The 26305-nt window shown below is 39.7% G+C and overlaps 1 non-coding gene and 1 pseudogene across 1 annotated transcript; one reads left to right on the top strand and one right to left on the bottom strand.

The window, feature by feature from the left end:
• Positions 1 to 672: 672 nt before the first annotated feature.
• On the bottom strand, positions 673 to 779 carry LOC141682189 (small nucleolar RNA R71). Its single transcript, XR_012559591.1, has one exon. It is a non-coding gene; the product is annotated as a small nucleolar RNA R71 (small nucleolar RNA).
• Positions 780 to 4628: 3849 nt separating this feature from the next.
• The window catches only part of LOC141679785 (uncharacterized), a 313207-nt pseudogene continuing 291530 nt past the window's right edge, over positions 4629 to 26305 (top strand).

Below are 26305 nucleotides of genomic sequence, written 5' to 3'. Positions count from 1 at the left end.
TAAAACGTTTTTGGTGCCGCTGCCGATGACTGCAGTGTTAAATTATTAGTTTATGTGTTTTCCATCAGTGGTCGTTAAAGTTCATTGACTCGGACATTGTTACTTACTCGTTTCCTTGTCTTATTTCAGGTACTCTAGAGAGGGTGTATGCATACGCGTTCGCGTACTTGTAAGAGAACACTGGATAAAGCCGAGGAAGAAGTTGTGGTGGTTCGAAAGGAAGTTTTCGAAGAAGAAAAGAAGGTAAAAGAAGAGAAAGTAGAGGAACCAGTTTTAGTAGAGATGGGAGATCAAGCAGAAAATCCTAAGGCTTTGATGGACTATTCTCAGCCTAAGATCAATGACATTCAGTCAAGCATCATCAGGCTAGCCATCAGGGCTAACACTTTTGAGATCAAATCAAGCACGATTCAAATGATACATAACTCAGTTCAGTTTGGGGGTTCTCCTACTGAAGACCCCAACATACACATCAGGGATTTCATCAAGATCTGCGACACTTTTAAGTTCAGTTATGTGACTAAAGATGCTATCAAGCTGCGACTCTTCCCATTCTCTCTGAGGGATAAAGCTAAGTGTTGGTTACATTCTCTACCAGCAGGATCTATCACCACTTAGGAAGATCTTGCTCAAAAGTTTCTCACTAAATTCTTCCCTATGGCGAAGACTGCTGCAATCAGGAATGCTCTGACTTAGTTTGCTCAGCAAACTGGAGAATCTCTGTGTGAGGCTTGGGATCGATATAAGGAGATGCTAAGGAAGTGCCCACACCATGACATGTCTGATTGGATGATTATTAACTGTTTCTACAATGGACTGGGTGCTACTTCTAGAACCATGCTGGATGCAGCATCAGGAGGAGCCTTGTGGGGTAAGAGCTACGATGAAGCTTATGAATTGATTGAACTGATGGCTGCTAATGAGTACCAGAATCCTTCCCAGAGACTGAATCATGGAAAAGTTGTCGGAATTTTGGAGTTGGATTCAGCAACTGCTATAGCTTCCCAACTTAAGGCTTTGACGATGAAGGTGGACACTTTGGCTAATCATGGGATTAATCAAATCGCTAGTGTCTATGAGCTTTGTGCTGGTGCCCATGAGACTGATCAGTGAGCAATTTCTAGTGAATCAGCTCAGTTCGTGAGCAACTTTCAGCGTTCGCAGCAACCTGTGCCAGCCACTTATTATCCCAACAACCGCAATCATTCTAATTTCAGTTGGAGCAATGCTCAGAATGCGGTTCAACAGCCTTATCAGCAGTATCCAGCTAAGCAATACAACCCCCCTGGTTTTCAGCAACCGTAATATGCACCAAGACAGTAACTTCAGCTGCAACAAGCTAATGAAAAATCTGAATTAGAGGAGTTGAAGCTTATGTGTAAGAGTCAAGTTATTTCTATCAAGACCTTGGAAAATCAAATTGGACAAATTGTCAATGCCTTACTAAATCGTCAGCCTGGTACACTACCTAGTGACACTGAAGTGCTAGGAAGGAAGAAAGCTAAGGAGCAGGTAAAGGCAATCACTTTGAGGTCTGGAAAGGTTGCGAATCCCGAACAAACTCAAGCGTTGACTGAAGAAGCTGGGGCTGATAAAGAAGAAGAGCAGCAGGAAGTAGAAGTGGAACCAAGGAAGGCTACTGTTGAGCACACTCCTCCTGAGGGTAATACAGGGGAGAAACAGATCTATCCTCCACCGCCTTTTCCTAAGCGGCTGCAGAAGAAAAAGCTGGACAAGCAATTTGAGAAGTTTCTGGAGGTGTTCAAGAAACTTTATATCAACATACCTTTCGCTGAGGCTCTTTAGCAGATGCCTAGTTACGCAAATTTTATAAAAGGTATTCTCTCTCGGAAAGTGAAGCTAGATGATTTAGAGACAGTCTCTCTCATGGAGGAATGTAGTGTTGTGCTGCAACAGAAGTTGCCTCCGAAGCTTAAAGATCCAGGAAGCTTCACTATTCCGTGTAATATTGGAAAAGTGTCTTTTGACAGATGCTTATGTGACTTGGGAGCTAGCATCAATCTGATGCCTTTGTCAATCTTCAAGCAGTTGGACTTACCTGATCCAAAACCAACTTATATGACTTTGCAATTGGCCAACCGTTCTATTACATATCCGCGAGGTATTGTGGAGGATGTCTTGGTCAAGGTTGATAAACTCATCTTCCCTGCTGATTTCGTCATTCTAGATTTCGAGGAGGATAAGAAGATTCCCATAATTTTGGGAAGACCTTTCTTGGCGACTGGACCAACCTTGATAGATGTGCAGAAGGGTGAGCTCATAATGCAAGTGCTGGATCAGGATGTAACTTTTAATGTGTTCAATGCTATGAAATTTCCTACGGAAAATAAGGAGTGCTTAAAGGTGGAGTTGGTCGATTCTGTGGTTACTTCAGAACTTGATCAATTGCTAAGGTCCGATGCTTTAGAAAAAGCCTTATTGGGGAATTCAGATAGTGAAGATGACGAAGGTAAAGAACAATTACAATATTTGAATGCTTCTCCCTGGAAGAGGAAGATTGATATGCCTTTTGAATCTCTTGGAATGGAGGAATTGAACAAAGCTCCTAAACGCCTCAAGCTATTTATTGAGGAAGCTCCCACTCTTGAGCTTAAGCCTTTACCTGAGCATTTGAGGTATGCATTTTTAGATGATGCATCTACTTTGCCTGTTATTATTGCATCTGATCTTTCAGGTAGTGACGAGGAAAAGCTCCTAAGGCTTCTAAGAGAGTTCAAATCGGCAATTGGTTGGACTTTAGCAGATATCAAGGGAATCAGCCCTTCTTATTGCATGCATAAATTCTGCTAGAGGAAGGTAGCAAGCCTACGGTTGAGAAGCAAAGAAGACTTAATCTGATCATGAAGGAAGTAGTGAAGAAAGAAATTCTTAAGTGGCTAGATGCAAGGATCATTTACCCTATTTCTGACAGTTCATGGGTCAGCCCAGTTCAATGTGTACCAAAAAAAGGTGGGATTACTGTGGTAGCAAATGAGAAGAATGAGCTTATTCCTACAAGAACAGTCACGGGGTGGAGAGTTTGCATGGACTATAGGAAGCTGAACAAGGCCACTAGGAAGGATCACTTCCCTTTGCCCTTCATTGACCAGATGCTTGATAGATTGGCTGGTCATGAGTACTACTATCTTCTTGATGGCTATTCGGGTTACAATCAGATTTGTATCGCTCCAGAAGATCAAGAGAATACTTACCTTCACTTGTCCATTTGGTACTTTCGCCTTCAGACGAGTTTCTTTAGTCTATGTGGTGCACCAGCCACATTTCAGAGATGTATGATGGTCATCTTTTCCGATATGATTGGCCAGAATGTGGAGGTGTTCATGGACGACTTCTCTGTATTTGGCGATTCTTTTGATAAATGCTTGCAAAATTTTGGACACATTCTCAAGAGGTGTGTTGAGACCAATTTGGTTCTCAATTGGGAGAAATGTCACTTTATGGTGCGACAGGGCATTATTCTTGGGCACAAGGTTTCTAGTAAGGGTCTTGAGCTGGAGAAAGCCAAGGTGGGGGTCATTGAAAATCTTCCTCCTCCTATTTCTATTAAGGGAATTCACAGTTTTCTTGGTCATGCGGGTTTCTATAGGCGTTTCATCAAAGACTTCTCTAAGATTTCGAAGCCAATATGCAGTTTTCTAGAGATAGACGTCCCTTTCAAGTTTGATGACAAGTACCTTGCAGCTTTAGAAATATTGAAGAATAGTTTAATCACGGCACCTATCATAACTGCACCTGATTGGTTTGAACCTTTTGAGATGATGTGTGATGCAAGTGACTATGCAGTTGGAGTAGTTCTTGGGCAGAGGAAGAACAACATATTTCATGTGGTCTACTACTCTAGCAAGACCCTAAATGGTGCTTTACTGAATTATACTACTACGGAGAAAGAACTTTGGGCTATTGTCTATGGTTTTAAGAAATTTCGATCTTATGTACGTGGGACTAAGGTGACAGTTTTCACTGGTCACGCTGCAATTCGTTATCTCATCTCAAAGGACTTGACGCCTAGATTGATTAGATGGGTTCTTTTGCTTCAAGAATTTGAACTAGAGATCAAGGACAGAAAGGGGACTGAAAATCAAGTCACTGATCATCTCTCCCGTTTAGAGAACCCTAATGCTACTTCATTGGATAAGACATTGATAAATGAGTCTTTTCCCTACGAGCAGCTGTTTGGTGTGCAAAAAGAAGAACCGTGGTTTACAGACATTGTGAACTACCTTGTGAGTAATATCATGTCTCTCGACCTATCTTATGCTCAAAGGAAGAAGTTTCTACATGAAGTAAAGTGGTAGATTTGGGATGAGCCATTTCTTTTTTGACAAGGAGCTGACCAAATCATTAGGAGATGTATTCCTTACAGCGAAACGAGGGGGATCTTGCGAGATTGCCACACAACGGCTTATGGAGGACATTATGGTGGAGAAAAGACAGCAGCTCGTATTTTGCAAGCAGGTTTCTTTTGGCCAACCTTGTTTAAAGATGCTCACCAGTTCGTTTTGAAATGTAATCGATGTCAACGTGTGGGTAATATGTCTAAGAGGGATGAGATGCCTCTTAATGTGCTTCTCGAGGTTGAGGTCTTCGATGTTTGGGGAATTGACTTTATGGGGCCATTTATCTCATTTTATAACAATCAGTATATCTTGTTGGCGGTTGATTATGTGTCAAAATGGGTTGAAGTTAAGGCGTTGCCAATGAACGATGCGAAAGTGGTGCTTAATTTTCTTCACAAGCAGATATTCACAAGGTTTGGAACTCTAAGTGTCATAATCAGTGATGAGGGGTCGCATTTTTGCAATCGCAAGTTCACTGCTATGATGCAAAGGTATAATGTGAATCATCGCATTGCTACGGCTTATCATCCTCAGACAAATGGTCAAGCTGAGGTGTCTAATAGAGAGATTAAGCACATTTTAGAGAAAGTCGTGTGTCCATCAAGAAAAGATTGGTCTTTGAAGCTTGATGAAGCTATTTGGGCGTATAGCACAGCATACAAGACTCCGCTGGGAATGTGGCCATTTCAGTTGGTTTATGGTAAAGGGTGTCATTTGCCTGTGGAGCTTGAGCATAAGGCATATTGGGCTTTAAAGAAATTGAATCTTGACTTGGATGCAACTGGAAAGAAGAGGATGCTTTAATTGAAAGAACTCGATGAGTTTCGACTTCACGCGTACGAGAACAACAAAATGTACACGAAGAAAGTCAAGAGGTGGCATGATCGGGGTCTAGTTCTCAAATCATTTGTGTCGGGGCAACAAGTTCTTTTATTCAACTCTCGTCTTCATCTTTTTCCTGGAAAGTTGAAGTCAAGGTGGTCAGGGCCCTTCATAATCAAAACTGTGTTTCCGCATGGAGCGGTGGAAATTTTTGAAAGTGATCCGGGCCAAGCATTCAAGGTAAATGGTCAGAGGTTGAAGCATTACTATGGTGACACGGAAAATCGCGAGGTGGTTAGTTCCGTTCTATTATCCGTTTGAGCTCAAGGTTCTACGTCGAGCTAGCGATGTAAAAGAAGCGCTTCTTGGGAGGCAACCCAAGTTTGTTGTACATTAGTAGTTAGAGGAAGCAAGAAGAAAGGAGAAAAATACAAAAAATCAGGAAAAGAAAAAAAAATTCCGGACTGACTACAGAAGCCTAGCGCGCCCGCGCACCACGCAGAAAACACAGAAACACGGCACGCCTGCGCTATTCCAGCGCGTGGCCGCGTCGGTTTGGCAAGAGTAGCGAGTGCCCGCGCTGTCCTAGCACGCGCCCGTGCCGAGGTCCCGACTCAGAAAAAAATAAAAGGCAGTTTTAAGGGGGAAAATCGAGATTTTTGCTACAAAATCAATTCCCAACCGAATTTTACTCCCCCACATCCCAAATTTCCCTCTCCAAATCAAACCCATTACTCGCATTATTCCCATAATCAAATCCCACTTCTATTCCATATATATATTTCTCTTTTTACCACCTATATATATACATACACCTCATAAAAAAACTTCTTCACCACTTCACAAATTCTCAACAAAAATTCTCTCTCAAACACAACTCTTATTCTCTCTACTCAATTCCAATGGCACCCAAGAGACAAAGAACACAATTAAGCAGCAGCACCATCGATTCTTCAAGTGTGGGTGGTGTAAGGCCGAGGTTCTCTACTCCCGAGGCTGAAGCGGAATATACGAGGCTTCTCTTGAAGCAGATCATCAAGGAGCGAGGTTTTTTGCCATCAGGGAAGGATGGTAAGCTATTGGAGATGATTCTGGAGATGGGCTGGGTTCCTTTTTGCGAGGCACTCACTGTTGTGCCCATGAGTATTGTTTGCGACTTCTATACGAACGCGAAGGCTAAGAAGAATGGCTTCACGGTGGTTAGAGGGAGGACTGTGGAGTACAGTGCTGAGGCTATCGGGACGGTGATTGAGCAGCCTGCGAGGAAGCCCGGGCAAGACACGTGGAACGATAAAACTCTAGAGTACTTTGATCTGGATCTTATTGTTGCTACGCTGTACCACGGGGTCTATTTCATATGCGTCCGTTGGGACGAAGCTGTACGTGGCAGTTGGTGTTCATTGGCCCGCACATGAGCAGTTGCAGATCCCGAGTGCTCCTATTGACAACACTACTTTAGCTATGATGCAAGAATGGGATAGAGGCAAGCCTGATCTGAAGGGGCTTGGTTATACTTTTGACCACCTACCTGGTGGGAGGCTAGCTGTTGGGGCCACTCAGGCGAGTAGGACTGCATAGAGATCTCAGCTAGAAGATGAGGCAGGGCCATCGCAGCAAGCAAATGAGGAGGAGGAAGGAGCTGATATGGGAGCTGGCATGAGCATGACGCAGTACAGGCGTCTGGCTAGGAGGATGGATGCGATGCATGACATCCACAGCAGGTTTACACGTGATCTCACCCAGGAATTGGGGACAGCTTTTCAAGCCACCGGTGTTGACATCCAGTGGCCAGTTTTTGGTGAGGATTCCGTGTATCTACTTCCGGACACACCTGAGACTCCACCCGTTGAGGGTGAAGAGCCTGATTCTGATTAGGTATGCCTGAATTCCTTACTATTACCTTCATTGAGGATAGTGAATATTTTAAGTTTGGGGGTAGTAGTTGAAGGAATATGTTTTGTGGAGTCGCATATAGCATATAGTTTGCATATTCATGATAGTTTAGTTCATATAATGCATATTTTGCCATGTAGTTTTTTTATTATTTTTTATGTTAGTTTGTTCATATAGTTCATGCATTTGCATTATAACATGATCCCTTAGATGATTTTTCCGATTAATTTGTGATATTGATGCTAGTGTAGTGATGTCGTATATAGTGATGTTAAGTCTTATCGAATTAATTTGTATGCTAGAGACACTTGTATTTCACTAAGTCTTATAGGTTGCTTAAGTGCTAGATCATGATCATGGTTTGTTTGTTTGTCGAGGTTTAATCGCTTGTTTATATTTAAAATTTAGGATATTCTCTTAATAATAAAGTAATATGGATTTTTAGAAATTGGAGAAAAATTGGATTTCATTGCTAGTTGTTGTGGCTAGGTGTAAAATGGCTAGTAGCCGTCTCATATTTATATGAGTAGTCTAGGGTTGAGCGAGATGGAGCGAAACGCACTTGTTCAGAAATTTGAAAGAAAAAAAAAGAAAGAAAAAAAGGAAAAGAAAAAAAGGAAAAGAAAAAAAGGAAAAGAAAAAAAGAGAAAAAAAAAGAATAAGTGTTATGTATAGTTGATCATGAGTGGGCTCTTTAGTACTCGAGTTATTAAGTTCTTAGGGGACTTTGTGCCTAGTGACCTAAGGCTTTTATATTCAGGGATCCGCTAACCTAATGCTCGCTACATGGGTACTATTGTATAAGTATTTTGTGGACCTCACTCATTGAACGATCAAATAAACATATGTGTGTTGTTTTGTTTGAATAAAAGCATGAATCCATATAAAACTCCAATACAAGAATTGAAGTGTTATAAGTTATTTTGAATCTAGCTTTTTATTTTATTTATAACCTTGTGATTGCTTTGATAAGTAGTGAGTCATGATTGTTGATCTAGTTGCGATAGTATATCTGTAAGCAGTTGCACACACGCACGTCTTTGGTTTGTAGATTGATTTTATGATTTGATTGATCCTTATGCGAGTAACTGCATTTGTTGAGATATTGCTCGTTGATTGGTTTAGTTATTCTATTGGGATCGTTGCATTCATGCATTTTTGTTTCTTTTTCTATGAGTCTGTTTATGCTTGAGGACAAACATCGATTCAAGTTTGGGGGTATGTTGAGTGGCATTTATGACACTTTATAATGCTCTATTAAGCTTTGAATTGATGCATTTGTACTCAAGTTGCTAAATGTTTTAACGTGTTTTCTAGTGTTTTTGTATTTCAGGCATTATCTAGTTAATCATGTGAATTAGCATTGTTTTGGTGCTAATTTGGTGTCAAGGTGGTGTTGGAATAAAAGCTCGTGGAAAGCCGACTCGAAGTAGCAAAGAAAATCAGAAATCTGAAGTTTTTTCCGGTATCTTTTGAACAAATCCTTTCTACAGATCATTAATGGCTTGATAATCGGGGGTTTGAATTCTACAATTAGGAAACAGGGGTCAAGGTGTATTAACAAAATCAAAAAGGAACAACAAGAAAAAAGAAGACACGTCAAAAAGAACAAACATTCTACGTATACCTCTAGCATATTCGAGTCCTGAGCTCATCTCATTCTTGTTTTTGGTTTTGTGACTTTCCATAGATTCTGCTGAAATACTGTGAACAAACATGGAAGGCTTAGGAATAGGGGTAGATAACTTACTTCTAGTCCTTGCAGCTGCTCCCTTACTTCTAGAAATCTCAGAAGCACACCCTTTAGCTTTATCCAAATTTTTCCTCATCTTCGTAGAAAACTCTTCAACATTTACCCTGCTGGCATTACGGGTAGGACGATCAAGGCAATTCGGCCATAACCTGTCACCGACAAGAAGAGCACGGATCTTTTCCACAATCTCTTTCACAATAAGATTCTCCTCAGCAGCTTCAAAATCGCAATCTGGTAAAAGTTAAATAAAAAACAATCACAAGAAGAACAAGTCCTAAAACGACAAGAATGAAGGACGGTGTAATAAATTCAGCGAAGGAGAGATGAACAAGTATGGCGTAAATATGAGGATATAATGATTAAATGTATCAAAAGCAATGATGTAAACAAAGCAAAAATTACAACATTGATATACGATGATGAATAAAAAAAGAAAGCAACAGTGAAGTCAGAATGATATTTACCAGTGTTGTTCCAATGCTCTAACAGATAAGCTCCTCCCTCTCTAAGTGACTTCTTATCTACAAAGAAGAAGTCCTTCTTCCAATTTCTATCATTGACAGTATCATGATTCAACATCAAGGGGTCATCTGTGTTCTTATTCCAAAATCCAAAATGACAGTTGTTGTACTTCTTTAGACTGTATGCATGTTTGATTACTACGACATCAATCTGGAAGTGGTGTTTGTTCTTAATCGCATCCAAATAAGCAAGGGTCCTCCACGCGAACGTCATCAGTTGTCCAGGAGAGATATTCAAGGTTTTCAACACATCAACGGCTAATTTGAGGAAAGGAAAGGTGAGACCAGTATCAAATGGATAGTAGTAAAAGCATACCCAATTAGCCCTGTGAAAATATGCACGAACATCGATATCAGAAATATAAGCTAGGGCTCCAGACAGAAAGAGAAATTGGGCCTCGTCGAACTTCTTGGATTTCATTGAACTGAGTTGGTTGTCACAAGCATCCAACAAGTTGGTGACGACCCATCTAGAAGTATTAGAAGACGAATTGGGGCTTTTGGTGTTAGCGCTTTCAACGTTTTGGAGTTTTTCTTGGCCATGACTGACAGTGGTATGGGTTTGGTGATATTGTGTTACTAAAGAGAGATAACAAATTTGGGGGAGAAGAATAGTTGTGAGAGTATAAAGGGAATGGTAAAGTGATAAGACTTTGAAGAGTTTCTTGAAAGCTGGACAACCAGTGCATGCATATCGAAAAGCTAAACACACGCGGATCTAGGGAGATCAATAGTTCTAATGTACACAATGTAATTAGTTCATAGATTTTGTGAATTAATTTATTTTAATTAACAAAATATGGGGCTATTGTTATATATGGATTTTCTGTCATGACAAGACATGATCGATGAATGGACAGTAAACTAATTGGAAGCATGTCAAGACGAGAAGGGGTGGAAGACGTCCACGATAGGATAAAATAGGAAAAGCCAACAATGTAAAGTGGGAGACTAAGTCTGCAACAGGACGGATTTATAGGGGCTTTAGTTACATAACTGGACATGGACTTCAATAACAACAACACATGATGGAGAAAGAAGGGGGGAAAGATAAGTGATGGAGTTTCAATCATGAGAAAAATAAGAGATAAGGGAGAAGGACAAGAAATCAGGAACGGCACGAACAAACATACGGCAGAGGAGAGGGACAAGAAAAGGATGAAAAAAAAAACATAACTCAAGCTCATCTTCTACATTGAATAGAACAACCAACATTATACAAAAACACTCGACCCTAAATCAAAGTCTGTAAACACTATATTAGCGTTAATCATAGCAAATAAACAAGGCAATGTATTATGACAAAGTCTATGTAATCTTCATCAAAAATCTAGTGGATCATATTTAGGTTGAGTAATCAATCCCACCCACGGTATTTTCCCATTTACGGGTTTTCCGCGTCATAAATTCTTCGTGTTATTTTCGTTTATATTGCTCTTAGTTTAGTTGTATTATACGAATAATACAATCAACCATCCTTAGCACTTAACCTACAAAAATTGGTAGAAACAAGCCCCTAAAGCGAATATTACACAATTCAGATTTGACGGGTCGTCTGGCGGCATGGACAATAGAACTTAGTAAATTTCATATCCAGTATCGATCTTATCCCGCCATTAAGGTGCAAGTTCTATCTGAATTTGTCGTGGAATGTCAATTTTCACAGATACATCCAACACATGGATATTGTTCGTCGATAGTTCGTCGACCACTGACTCTAGTGGAGTCGAGATAATTTTGGTCATCCCTAATGGTTTCCAAATCAAACAAGCGATTAAGCTGGTTTTCTCGGCCACCAATAATATAAAAAAATACGAGGCCATGTTGGCAGGACAAAGGCTAGCCCTCGCACTGGAAGTAAAAGTCATCGACATCTTCGCTGACTCACAGCTGATAGTGAAACAAATCATGGGAGAGTTCAAGTCGAACATCGACAAGATGTCAGCCTATTTCAAAGTGGAAGAAAATGATAACACAACTCAGATCCTTGATAACGACAAATATAGATTGATGCAATAACCAATGGGCCGATGCCTTAGCGAGATTGGCATCTTCTAAACAGTTAACATTGAAAGAGCCTATTTACACGGAAAAGCTATCCATTCCCTTCATCAACATGCCAACCATCAACGAAGTCTCCTCATCCCCAGATTGGCGAGCTCTGTTGCTTAACCTTATCTTGCACAATAATATGCCATGATCAAAAAGTAAGGCGAGATCGCTAATAGTCATGTCAAAAAATTACTATGTTAAAAATGGAATTCTGTACAGGAGAGCCTTATCCGCACCTTTTTTACGATGTCTAAGCTCTTAGGAGGAAAACTTGTCAACGATAGTGTAATATCCGGGACAAGACGTGTAATTAAGTTTATCAATAAATAATTTTTAAGTGATTTTATGTGATTTTTGGTGAATTATTTGATGATTGGTGTGGCTATGTGGATGTTTATATGTGGTAAAGCCTAAGTATGTTAATTTTATCATGTCCAGAATAAAATATAGATAATTAAGGTATTTTACTTGTAATTTTTGGAGTATTATATGATTTTATATTGATTTGTGAATTTATTAATTATTTTCTGAATAATTACAAAATTATTCTATAAAGCTGGGAATCTTCCAACCTCAACCATTTTTACGTTTTTATAACCCGAAACTCTTCCAAAAACTCTTTCCTAACCTAAACTGGTAATTCCGGACATTTTCCATGTTTTGACTTTTTCGATCCAGATTACGGTTTGACCCGTGCGCGGCCCGGCGCAATATTTTTGATACGCTAACTCTTTTCTATAACATTATCTTCGTAAAATCGTTTTATAATAGCCCGGTTTTGATAATTATCCGAAATAGGATAATGCTTATCCGAAATAGGATAGTGCTTATCCAAAACAAGATAGTGCTTATCCAAAACAGGATAGTGTTTATCCAAAAAGGATAATGTTTATCCAAAACGAACGTATTTATCCATCCAACACGATCCAGAACGTACTAATATTTCGTAAATATAAATAGCCCTTTATTATTTCATTTTCACGCGTAAAATCATAATCAGACAGTGAAAATCCCTGAAAACCAGAGAAAACCCTATTACAATACCGTATTCTTGAAAATCAATCGCACAAACGAAGGCGTTATCGAACTCCGATTCGGGCGTGCAATATATCAAAACGAAGCTCTCGAAAACCTCTTTCTGAATCAACCATCTGTTTTTTTCCTGAAATCAAGGTATTTTTATGATTTAATTATTTTAATTCGAATTAATTATGGATTAAATTAGGAATTTTTGTTCTTGATGTTTTTGATATGATTTGATGGCAAAATCGTGTAGATCTTTTCTTCCTGGTCATTTTGGTATATTATATGTCAAAAACTGAGTTCAATAACATGTAAAAAATTGAGTTTGATTCTCGATTTACTGAAATTAGGGTTATATTCATATGAATGTTCTTCATTTGAATTTGGGGCTTTTATTTCTGTTAAACCTGGGTTTGATTGAATCAGTAGATTACTCGTGTCTCAAGCTTTAATTTCGTACAAAGATCCTTGAGAATGATTTTGAATTCGCTGATTTCGCCCTTCATCGGAAAAGCTCAAACCCCAGCCGGTTTTAATGGCATGTTCGCCGGAAAACCCGACCATGAAGTTATGAGCACGAGCAAAACACAGCCATGGGATTCTGGGGAGTTCAGGAATTTGTTGATATAAAGAACTGAATCAAATGATACAGGAATCGGCCTGAATTAGCCTCGCCGGATTATTTTCCGGCCGCCGTGTTTTAGAATTGGGTGACCCATTCGGGTCAATTTTGACCCGGGGTTTGACCCGGTTTTGTTTCATTTGATTGCAAAAATATTTCTGAAATGTTGTTTTTGCAGTTTAGCCCTCAAGGTTTCTGTATTCTTGCAAAATTAGACTCCTGTTTTCATAATTTACAAAAGTTATATTTTCTTTTTACAAATTATTTTCAGAAAATGTTTTTATTTATTTAAAAATCCAAAATCAATATTTTCAATTCTGAAAATTATTTTATTCTTAAATAAATCTTGATTATTTAATTATTTAATTTTAGTTGATAATTAGTCAATTAATTTAAATATTAATTGATTAATTAATTTAATTAGTTATTAATTAATTTTAATTAGTTATTTAATTAGATTTAATTATTTAAAATTGATTTAAAAAATTCTGAAAAATAGTTTTGAGCTTTAAAATATTATTTTAAATTATTTTCAAGGCTCGGTAATTATTATAAAATTATTTTAAAGTCAGATTCGGGTGTTCGAACCCTATTATTTAATTATAAAATGATTCGGAGTCCAATTTTAATTTGAAAAATGTTCAAAAATTCGTATTTAATACTTGGAAAATCATTTTGACCCTGAATCCTCTTTGAAAAATTATTTGGATTGAATATCTTACGTGCTATGTGCTATATGTGATCTGATTGTTGTATAATATGATTGTATGTGCATTGTTTGACTGTTTTTGCTGTAACTTTCAATCCGTACGTCGGATTTGGGTGAAACGAAGGGTAGATAGAAGCTTGTATTGAATAAAATAAAATGTGAAATAGTGTTGATGAGTATATATGATGTCAAACAGAGGAAGGGAGACGTATAAAGGGAAAGCAAGTGGTTAGTGAGTGGGAACCAATTGACAAGTGTTGGTAAAGTGAAAGCGAATTGATAAGTCAAGTGTCCCTGAACTTTCTTGTAGTATACTTGCGAATACTTTTGAACTCTTTTCATTATGTTGCAATTATTCCCAGTAATTCCTATTCTATACTGCAAGTACTTTGAAGTACTTAACCCTAAATCCTGATTCTTATTGATCTTGAGCCGCAAGCCTGATTTCTTGTAAACCATTGATTGTTGAATTCTTGGATACGAACCATACATATCTGATACTACTCCACAAATACATATCTACCACATACTGATTCTTGATATGAGATTACTTAACAAACGAACCTTTATGCCTTGTATAACAGAAGACCATTCCTTGTAACCTTTGAACCCTTGGTCTTCTACACTCTGATTCTTTCACTGGATTGAAAGTCAATCTCCCTATTTACCTTGTTATACCTTCATGGTGTTGTGCATCACCTGATGCTTCAAGATAAATATTGTTTATGATTCTGTTTATTGAATTACATTATTTATCCTGTTGTTAATATAGAATTGGATTGTTTTTAAATATGGACCAGATTCGTGGTCAGACCAGATTCATGGTCATAATAGGCCAATGTGTGCCTTGGATCCAGTATATAGAGCAAAGCTGGGAGCCTTACTCGGGGTTAGCGCGTGACTGATCAGCAGCCTAACCTTGGTTTTTAAAATAAAAATGAATATCCAATGCTAATCATTGTTTATCAGGAAACTTGAATTCCTATATCATTTCAATTGATCATTATTTAATCTCAGTGTTGTCATTGTGACTTGCTGAGCTAGTTAGCTCACTCTTGCGAATCTGTTGATGTTCTTTTCCAGTTAAAAAGGAATTTGGTGGTGGCGAAGATCCCCAGCCGAGTGTGACAGCTAGGTTTACAGGTTGAAGTGGAATAAATTAGCGGAAGTTGTGTGACTTGGTGTGTGCTAAAAGTTTGTAATAAAGTTTGACTTCAAATGTAAGATAAAAAATTTGGGATGTGGTACGTTTGTAATAAATAAGATTGTGGCTTGTGGACATACTTTAAACTGTTGTGATCCTTGATTATGGTAAGTAGGGTCATTGCTTATATTATTATATTCGTAAACAGGTTTAAATATGGTGTGTGTGTGTAGTGGACCCCAAACTTCTGACCCGGTTTTGGAAGGTGTCACAGATAGTGGTACATACTGGAATCTGCGAAGAATACATTAGAGAATATATTTTGGCTATAAAAATAATGTGATATTTTTACTGGCCATCGATGAGGAAAGATTGTGAGGAATATTTACGGGGATGCAAGGCATGCCAACTACACTCACACGTCCCACATAAACCACCAACATTCTTAACCCTAGTCATCAACCCTTGTCCCATCATCAAAAACTGGGGAAAAGGACATGATAAAAATCTTCATGGAATTTATAGACTTTAGGTTTGGTGTCCCTCACATCACAGTAATCGAAAATGGAACTATGTTTGTGGGTGACCAATTTGAAAAGACTTTCATAGAACTCAAGGTCCAATAACTCAAGTTTTCATTAGCATACCCTCAGGCCAACAGACAAGTGACAATTTTACAAGGCCTTAAAAAGCGAATCGAGGAGATTCCCCGATGTTTGGTTGACGAGTTGACTAATGTTTTATGGTCCTACAGAACAACTCCACACACTTTAACATGTGAAACAACATTTAAAATGGCTTACAGCACCGAGGCCGTCCTATCGGTGGAAATCTCCCTAGGTTCCTTGTGGATTGAGTTGTTCAACAAAGAGGCCAACGAAGAATGATTGAAGCTTAATATGAACTTACTAGAGGAATTCAAGGATGAGGCTGCAGCGTGTGTCGTTGCCCAACAAGCTAAAACAACCAAATACTTTAATCATAGGATGAAACAATGGCAGTTCCAGTGGAACCACCTCATACTGCGAGAAGCAGCCGCTTCAAAGCCAAACACCTCAGGAAAACTTAAGGACCCGCGGGAAGATCCTTAGGAATTCTCTAAAAAAGTCAGCACAGGGACGTATGAGCTCTCGTATCTGAAAGGGGAGCCATTTAAGAATACTTGGAACACCGTCCATCTCGGGAAATATTGTCAGTGAAGCCGTGTCGGCCGTCAAGGACAACCCCACTTTTACACCTCTAGTTAAGACTAATGATGTAAAGGGTTTGATATGAATTCCCCATCTATGTCCCCGTTAATTTATTTAAATAAGATGTCCCTGGTTCACTATGTACTCAATTATTTTTATATACTTTTCAACCGCTCAAAGTTGACAATCTCAAGCATACCGAAAGAAAAATATGGTACCGAGTTCAATCACAGTGACATCATTCATTCTTTGTTGTCATGAGAACAAACTCAATCACACATTAAAAAAGATGGGAAGGAAGAATACAGGAAAAATTGGGCTCTCCCAAGGAAACCACAAGAGCAAATAATAGCCAAACAACTTAAACACCCAGCTAAATGAGTGATAGATTAAAATTTAACCCAACGTCAACAATCGATAAACATTAGTGCATAAATTCCCAAGTTCTAAAAAGGAGTCATGAATCAAAAAGTCTTAACATAAAGTAAAATATCATAATTTAAATTACATATTTACAAGGCATTCCCCGCCTTTAAACTACGGGTTCCTGATCTTGTGGTTGACCTGAGCTTGTCCCCACGACATAGTCGCTAAGATAGTGATCAGAAGAATGACTTGAAAGGTCAACGCCAAGGTCGAGCCCCGAGAAGTTCTCATAACAACAACATATCCATCGTTAAGCGCCTTTCCTATGTCTTTGAGATCTAAACCTCTAACTTCAGCTCATTATTTTTAGTCGAAACACCATAATTTAATTTGCAAAGATCAATAAGAGAGGTAATCTTTTTAGCGTCCTCAGCGCACGGAAGTTGCAATTCGCTAACCAGCTTCCCTAAGTCCTTTATTTTATAGTCAAAGTTCTCTTTCTGCAGTGACACCAACTTATCCATCACATCTTTCAACTCACGAACTTTCTTCTCTGCATTCTTCCTCTCTTTATGGGCTGATACGAGCTCAATATTCACCCTGACCCTCCTTTGTTGGTCAACATCCGCTTTGAACATCACAAGGATGTGAGCAACATCCGAGAAAAAGTACAAAAAGAAAATACAGAGGTCAATACAATAAGAGATAGGTTTAAAAAAAGAGAACAACAAAAACATAAATAATAGGAAGCAGAAAAATGACAGAAGAAAGATAATTTAAGTAAATAACACAAACTCTTCCCCATGGCCCAACCATCGCTCAAATAAATTATCCCTATCTCGATCAATATATGCCCGACATCTTGCACAAGATTAAAACCATGAAAAACTCTCAGCGGTGGGGTCAAGCCAGTCGACCATCCTTCGGAAGGCTGCACTCGCAGCACGAGGGAGTCATCAGAGCTCAAAGGATCGAGGCTGGGCATAGCCTTCATTGAGAATTCTGTGAAGAGGCCAAGTTAGCTCTTTTCCACCCTTGTACATGAAGACGAATCTCTCTGGAAGATGTTTGTAAGCATCAATAGCTCTTACTTCTTCTAGCTCATCCAGATAGAGATTTAGGTCTGAAAATTCCTTGATGTCACAGATGAAGAGTTGATATCTCTTGTTGACAGTTAGTTTGGGTTTGGCTAAGTCTTTGGATTTAAGTTTGATAGACTTGGACTTTTTGATTGCTCTTGACTTTGTTTTCCTTGGTTTAGTTTGGATTGGGATGTTTAGATCAGAGAGTGGCAGGCTTTCCCAATCTATAGGTTCATCCTTGGGAATTATGGGTTCACCATGGAAGTTTGTGTCAGAATAAACCTTGAATTTAACATGCTCCATTATGGGCATGGTTGGTTGACTTGAAGTGGTAGATTGGATTGGCATGTACTCTTCCTTGTCTTCATTAAAATCGAGCTTCCTCTTTGGTATTTCAGTCTTGGTTTTTTTTTTGCTTTGGTTCTTCTTATTTTTCTTGATTCAGAGGCTCAGCTATCTTGGTAGGCATTTCAGATTCCGTGGTTGCAGGCTTTTTAGCTTGGTTCTTGGCATCTAAAGCAGCTTGCTTTTGCTGTTGTTTGAACCTCACCTTTTCTTCTTTCTTAGCTTCTGCAAACTGTGGATATCCAGCCATCACACTGATCAATTTGTCATTCATGTAGATTTTAACAATTCTTTTCTTCAAGACTGATTCTCTGGGATCTTTGAAATAAGCAATAGATCTTCTAAGAAGCTTCTTTTCATCAGGATTGGGAGTTTCATAGACTAGGACCAATGGATTTTTGCTTGAATTATTTGGATAGTTTCTCTTTGGTTGAAAAATCACATTGGCCTGTTGAGATTTTCTTGCTGAGGGTTGACCCCTTTCCATGTTTCCTAAGATCATTTCATTTATTGAAATTGGTCTCAATTGAGAGAGATGAGAGAAATGTTTCACAGCTTTGTCTTGTTTCTCAATTGGACCAAAATTCTTCTCAATATTCTCATCAAGCTTCTTCCATTTTTCTTTCAGCTCTAGTTCAGCTGCTGCTATCTTTATCAAGTCAATGTTGTTAAGAACTGGTGGCTTAGAGAAAGTAATTGCTGGAACAACCACTTTACTGACTTGAATGTTGTGCACTTTCTCTCCCTCACTAGCTGACTCTCCCTTGCTAACTGGAATGATTGCAGTTCTCTCCCCTTCACTAACTGAGACAAGTACATCTTTCTCCCCCTTTTTATTAGCATCAAGTTGAGCAGGTTGTAAGTTTGTGCAGCCCGATAAGTGGCATTTTATACCACTTAGAACGTCTTATAATAGCTTAAATTGGTGTCTTGAAATCAAGTATTTTGTGTATTTGATGCATTTTTCTAGTGTTTGTGCATTTCAGGGTATTAGTTGCATTTCGGGGGAGAATTCATCAAAAATAAGCCTTGACATGTGTCTAGCATTGCAAGAGGGAAGAGAGGAGCAGATTACAGCAAAGAAACGGAGCAAAAACAGACCATTTTCCAGTAGGGGTCTGAGCATCCGCTCAGCTATGCTGAGCGGTCGTGCAGGAAGCTGAGCGCCCGCTCAGCTCAGCATCACGCATGAAGCTGAGCGCCCGCTCAGCTATGCTGAGCGGCCACGGCGCAGGGACGGAAAATCAGATTTATTATTTTAGACTCCTATTTTTGTTTGGCTTCCAATTTCTGAGTAATCTGAGTTTTATGGGACTCCTATATAAGTAGATTTCAGAGACGTTTCACGTGTGTTGGATCGTTGTATTAATCAAGGAGCGAAGGAGATAAGGAAGAAGACCATTTTAGCACATCGCAACGAAGAGGAAGCATATTTTCTTGTGATTCTTTATTTCGTTGTAACGTTGGATGCTAGTTTTCTTTGCTGTAAACCTATTTACTCTTGTGACGTACTCTGTTATTATTCTTTTGTGCTTATTTATCATGTTTTCATATGAACCCATGATGACGATAAGTGCTAGCATGGGCTAATCGTGATCATGGGGTCGTAACGGATTTACTATGGAATTCTTTAGTTAGTTGTTTAAAACCTTAGTGTGTTATGATTGTATGATATCTAGTATTGGTTGTGCGTATTCGTCTTATGTGCGTCATGAACATATAAGATAGGGTGTTAATCTCTTGTGAAGCGACGGTGGATCTCGAGATTTAGAACTTGCCATGCTAGCATAGGTTCATGTACGAGTCTGCATGATTAGTGGGTGACTCTAACCATTTTATTCACCCTGTGTAATCAAAAGGAATAACTTGTTCTTAAATCATTATGTTGTCAATTTCTGTAGACATATAGGGACTCAACATAATTGATGCCTATTCAACTTCTATCTTAATTATGGATGTTTGGTAGAATGGTATTAGTACAATGAAAGTTGGCTTTTATCAGTTTCGTGTTATTTGATTAATATCATCACTGTTGCATGCTAAGGGTAATAACAATGACTATTGAAGGAAGTAGTAATGAAGTTGTGATCTCATGGGTGTTTTAATATTGTTAATTCGAAGTGTTAATTAAGTGATTAATTTTAGTAGTTAATTGTAGTTAATAATTAGTTACTTAAATCTAAGTGTTATTGTCTTAACATTGAGAAGTAATCATACATTGGTGAGTGAGTTTAATTGAACATAATTAGTCTGAGTATCTGTGGGAACGAACTAGAAAGTATTCTATATTACTTGCGAACGCGTATACTTGCGTGAATATTAGTGTGTGTTTTCGCCCTAACAAATTTTTGGCGCCGCTGCCGGGGACTCGACGTATTTATTTAGTTTATGTACTTACCATCATTGGTCGTTAGGACTCGGTGATTAAGACGTGTTACTTATTGTTTTCGGTTGTGTTTCAGGTACTTTAGCGAGCGTTTATGCAAAATCGTTCTCGTACTCGCAAGAGGACTTTAGATACAGCTGAGGAGACAGACGAAGTTCTTGATATTCTAGAGAAGATAGATTTTGAAGTTTCAGATTCAGGAAGTGAGCAGAAGGAGCCAGTAATCATGGGTGATCGTATTGTTCCGGCAGATCCAGCTCTTATGGACTTTTCTCGGCCTAAAATTGATGACATTCAGTCAAGCATTCTCCATCCGGCTATCCAAGCTAACACCTTTGAAATCAAGCCGGGCACTATTCAGATGGTGCAGAACTCTGTTTCTTTCGGAGGAGCTGTGACAGAAGACCCTAACATGCACATAAGGAATTTTGTCGAGATCTGCAGTACTTTCAAATATAATGGTGTGACTGATGAGGCTATCAAGCTGAGGCTTTTCCCATTCTCACTGAGGGATAAAGCTAAGGAGTGGTTACATTCTGAACCAGCTGGGTCCATCACTACTTGGCAAGATCTTGCGGAAAAGTTTCTGGTGAAGTTTTATCCAATGGCAAAGTCTGCTGCTATGAGGAGTGCTCTTACTCAATTTGCGCAACAACCTACAGAATCTATGTGCAAAGCTTGGGAGCGCTACAAGGAAATGTTGAGAAAGTGTCCACATCATGGTATGCCCGATTGGATGGTGATCACTGGTTTCTATAATGGTTTAGGAGCCCAATCTCGGCCCATGCTCGTTGTAGCAGCTGGAGGCGCCTTGTGGGCCAAAAGCTATACTGAGGCTTATAATCTTATTGAGACTATGGCTGCAAATGAGCATCAAAACCCAACTCAAAGGATGATGTATGGGAAGGTAGCAGGTATTCTGGAAGTCGATGCAGCCACCGCTATTGCAGCGCAGCTCCAAGCGCTGTCTATGAAGGTCGATTCTCTAGCTACCTATAGAGTCAATCAACTAGCTATGGCCTGTGAGCTTTGTGCAGGTTCTCATGCTACGGATCAATGTTCTCTTGTTAACGAATCTGTTCAGTATGTGAACAATTATCAGCGACAACAGCAGCCTGTGCCAGCTACTTATCATCCTAACAATAGAAATCATCCAAATTTCAGCTGGGGTAATAATCAGAATGCTATTCAGCCACCATATCAGCAAGGTGTGAGTAAACAGTTCAATCCACCTGGTATCCAGCAACCACAGCAGTATGCTCAAAGGCAATCATATCCTCAATAGGGAGGTGCAGCTGTACCCACTAGTGCTGATTTTGAGGAACTTAAGCTGTTGTGTAAGAGTCAGGCGGTGTCGATCAAGACCTTGGAAAATCAAATCGGTCAAATAGCCAATGCAGTGTTCAATCGTCAACCTGGCACACTTCCCATTGACACGGAAGTGTCAGGCAGGAAGGAAGCTAAATAGCAAGTCAAGGCTATTACCTTAAGGCCTGGGAAAGTTGCTGATGCTGAAAAGGCAAAAGAAGGAGAAGCTGAAGTTGGAGATGAAGAAGCTAAGCAAAAGGAGAAAGCGGCGGAACCAAGGAAGACTACTGTTGAACACACTCTGCCTGAGGGTAATACAGGGGAGAAACAGCTCTATCCTCCTCCACCTTTCCCTAAGAGATTGCAACAACAAAAGCTGGATAAGCAGTTCGGTAAGTTTCTGGAGGTGTTCAAGAAACTTCACATCAATATAGCATTTGCTGAGGCTCTGGAGCAAATGCCTAGTTATGCGAAGTTTATGAAGAGTATTCTTTCAAGGAAGGTGAAACTGGATGACCATAAGACCGTTGCTCTAACGGAAGAATGCAGTGCTGTGCTGCAACAAAAGTTACCTCCAAAGCTTAAAGATCCAGGTAGCTTCACCATTCCTTGAACCATTGGCAAGTTGTCTTTTGACAAGTGCCTTTGCGATTTGGGAGCAAGCATAAATTTGATGCCATTGTCGATCTTTAAAAAGTTGGATTTGCCTGACCCAAAGCCCACCTACATGTCTCTACAATTGGCTGATCATTCTATTACTTACCCAAGAGGCATAGTGGAGGATGTGCTAGTCAAGGTGGATAAGCTCTTCTTTCCTGCAGACTTTGTTATTCTGGATTTCGAGGAAGATAAGAAGATTCCCAAAATCTTGGGAAGACCTTTCTTGGCCACTGGCCGTACCTTGATAGATGTGCAGAAAGGTGAACTTACAATGCGGGTGCAGGATCAGGATGTGACCTTCAATGTATTCAAAGCAATGAAATTCCCTACAGAAGATGAGGAGTGCTTAAAAGTGGATGCGATTGATTCCGCGGTTACTTCAGAACTCGATCATATGTTAATGTCTGATGCATTAGAAAAGGCCTTAGTGGGGGATTTTGACAGTGATGATGAAGATGGCAACGAGAAATTACAATATCTTAATGCTTCTCCCTAGAGGCGAAAGCTGGACATGCCGTTTAAATCTCTTGGTACTTTTGACCTCAAAAATGCTGAAGGAAAGCTCAAACCATCAATTGAGGAGGCACCCACCTTGGAGCTTAAGCCATTGCCTGAACATTTGAGGTATGCTTTTTTAGGTGATGCATCTACATTACCTGTTATTATTGCATCTGACCTTTCAGGTAGTGAGGAGGACAAACTCTTAAGGATTTTGAGAGAATTCAAATCGGCTATTGGATGGACCATAGCAGATATCAAGGGGATCAGCCCTTCATATTGCATGAATAAGATTCTGCTAGAGGAAGGTAGTAAGCCAACTGTGGAGCAACAGCGCAGACTTAATCCTATCATGAAAGAGGTGGTGAAGAAAGAAATTCTGAAGTGGCTAGATGCAGGAATCATTTATCCTATTTCTGACAGTTCTTGGGTGAGCCCCGTGCAATGTGTGCCTAAGAAATGAGGTATTACTGTGGTAGCAAATGAGAAGAACGAGCTCATCCCCACTCAAACAGTCACAGGATGGAGAGTATGCATGGACTACCGAAAGTGGAACAAGGCCACGAGGAAGGATCACTTCCCTCTTCCGTTTATTGATCAGATGCTTGACAGGTTGGCTGGTCATGAGTATTATTGTCTTCTGGATGGCTACTCGGGGTATAATCAGATTTGTATTGCACCATAGAATCAAGAAAAGACTACTTTCACTTGTCCATTTGGCACGTTTCCTTTTCGCAGAGTTTCGTTTGGGTTATGTGGTGCACCGGCCACTTTTCAGAGATGTATGATGGCTATATTCTTTGACATGATTGGGAGTAATGTCGAGGTGTTCATGGATGACTTCTCCGTCTTTGAACATTCGTATGATGAATGTTTGAATAAATTTCGTGTCGTGCTCAAAAGGTGTGTGGAAACTAATTTGGTGCTGAATTGGGAAAAATGTCATTTTATGGTGCGTGAAGGCAATATTCTTGGGCATAAAGTCTCTAGCAAGGGTTTTGAGGTGGATAAAGCCAAGGTGGGAGTAATTGAAAATCTTCCACCACCTACTTCTGTGAAAGGAATCCGTAGTTTTCTTGGTCATACAGGTTTTTATCGGCATTTCATCAAGGACTTTTCGAAGATATCTAAGCCGCTGTGCAACTTGCTTGAGAAGGATGTGCCTTTCAAATTTGATGATGAATGTTTGACGGCATTCGAGACTCTTAAGAAGAGTTTAATCACTGCACCAGTTATTACAGCACCAGATTGGACAGAGCCTTTTGAGATGATGTGTGATGCGAGTGATTATGTGGTAGGCGAAGTTCTTGGGTAGCGCAATTTTAATCTCTTTCATGTGGTCTACTATGCTAGCAAGACCTTAAATCCGGCCCAAATGAACTCCACCACTACTGAGAAGGAGCTCTTGGCTATAGTCTTTGGTTTCGAGAAATTTCGATCTTATCTGCTTGGAACAAAAGTGACAATATTCACTGATCATGCGGCCATTCGCTATTTGGTTTCCAAGAAGGATTCGAAGCCGAGACTCATTCGTTGGGTGCTCTTACTACAGGAATTTGAGTTAGAGATCAAGGATCGAAAAGGTACTGAGAATCAAGTAGCTGACCATCTCTCTAGATTGGAGAATCCCGAGTTTACTTCACATGATAAGACATTGATCAACAAATCTTTTCCGGATGAGCAGTTGTTCGCAGTTCAGGAGGAAGAGCCATGGTTCGCAGATATTGTGAATTATCTTGTCAGCAATATAATGCCTCCTAATTTGACCACAGCTCAAAAGAAGAAGTTTCTGCATGAGGTGAAGTGGTATATGTGGGATGAACCGTATTTGTTTAGACAGGGAGCTGACCAGATCATCAGGAGATGTATCCCATTCTGTGAGACGGAGGGGATATTACGAGACTGCCACTCCACAGTTTATGGAGGACACTATGGTGGTGAGAAGACAGCAGCTCGTATCCTGCAAACAGGTTTTTTCTGACCTACTTTGTTTAAGGATGCTCATCAGTTTGTTTTAAGGTGTGATCGTTGCCAAAGAGTGGGAAATTTGACGAGAAAGGATGAGATGCCGTTAAATGTGATGCTTGAAGTCGAGGTCTTTGATGTTTGGGGAATCGATTTCATGGGGCCTTTTGTCTCATCCTGCAACAATCAGTACATCTTGCTGGCAGTCGATTATGTCTCAAAATGGGTAGAAGTCAAAGCTCTACCAACAAATGATGCAAAGGCAGTGTTGAATTTTCTTCATAAGCAGATTTTCACAAGGTTTGGAACGCCACGAGTAATCATAAGTGATGAAGGGTCGTATTTCTGCAACCGTAAGTTCACTTCTATGATGTAGCCTTATAATGTGAATCATCGAGTTGCTACTACCTATCATCCGCAAACAAATGGTCAAGCGGAAGTGTCTAACAGAGAGATCAAGCGCATTCTAGAGAAGGTTGTTTGTCCGTCAAGGAAGGATTGGTCTTTAAAGCTCGATGAAGCTGTTTGGGCTTACAGAACAGCATACAAAACTCCACTTGATATGTCCCCGTTTCAACTGGTGTATGGTAAGGGATATCATTTACCTGCAGAGCTTGAGCATAAGGCCTATTGGGCGTTGAAAAAGTTGAACCTGGATCTAGATGCAGCTGGAAAGAAGCGAATGCTTCAGCTTAATGAACTTGATGAATTTCGACTCCAAGCGTACGAGAACAACAAAATGTACAAGGAAAAGGTGAAAAGGTGGCACGATAAGAAGCTACATCCTAAGTTATTCATGTCGGGGCAACAAGTTCTCTTATTCAACTCTCATCTCTGACTTTTTCCTGGGAAGTTGAAATCAAGGTGGTCTGGACCTTTTATTGTCAAAACTGTGTTTCCACATGGAGCGGTGGAGATTTTTGAGAATGATCCGGACCAAGCATTCAAGGTTAATGGTCAGCATTTGAAGCACTACTATGGGGACACGGTAAACCGAGAAGTGGTTAGTGCCGTTTTATTGTCAACTTGAGGAAGGTACGCAACGTTAAGCTAATGACGAAAAAGAAGCGATTCGTGGGAGGCAACCCATGATTTGTTATTACAGGAACCCTTAGAAGTTATAAACCTATCCAAAACCACAAAAAAATCAGAAAAACCGGGCTAGAATTTTTTTTTCCAGTAGCCTCCTGAGCGCCCGCTCAGCTCTGCTGAGCGACCGCTCAGGGGTCGGCTGGGAGAAATTTTTTTTAGTTCAATAAAAATCCAAAAAAAAAATCAGAAAAATAAAAAAAAAATTATAGGTCATAAACCCACGACCTATTCCCCATTATCCCATGATTTCAACCCTTAAACCCACTCCTAATCAAATTCTACCATAATCCATACCCTATATATACATATACCTATCCCATATATCTCCCATACACTTTCTACACTTCAACTCTCTCCCAAACATAAAAAATCAAATCTGAAGCACTTTTATTCAGATTCGATGGCACCCAAGAGAGCAAGGACTATTGATAGCAGCAGCACTGTCCCTACTGCTGATTCTTCGAGGGGTACTGCTGCGAGGCCTCGTTTGAATGATAGGGCTGCTGAGGAGGAGTA

Source organism: Apium graveolens, chromosome 8, assembly GCF_009905375.1.
Source record: "Apium graveolens cultivar Ventura chromosome 8, ASM990537v1, whole genome shotgun sequence".
NCBI classification, from domain to species: Eukaryota; Viridiplantae; Streptophyta; class Magnoliopsida; order Apiales; family Apiaceae; genus Apium; species Apium graveolens.
The sequence above is the reverse complement of the archived record's forward strand: the minus strand, read 5'-3'. Positions and strand labels throughout refer to the sequence as shown.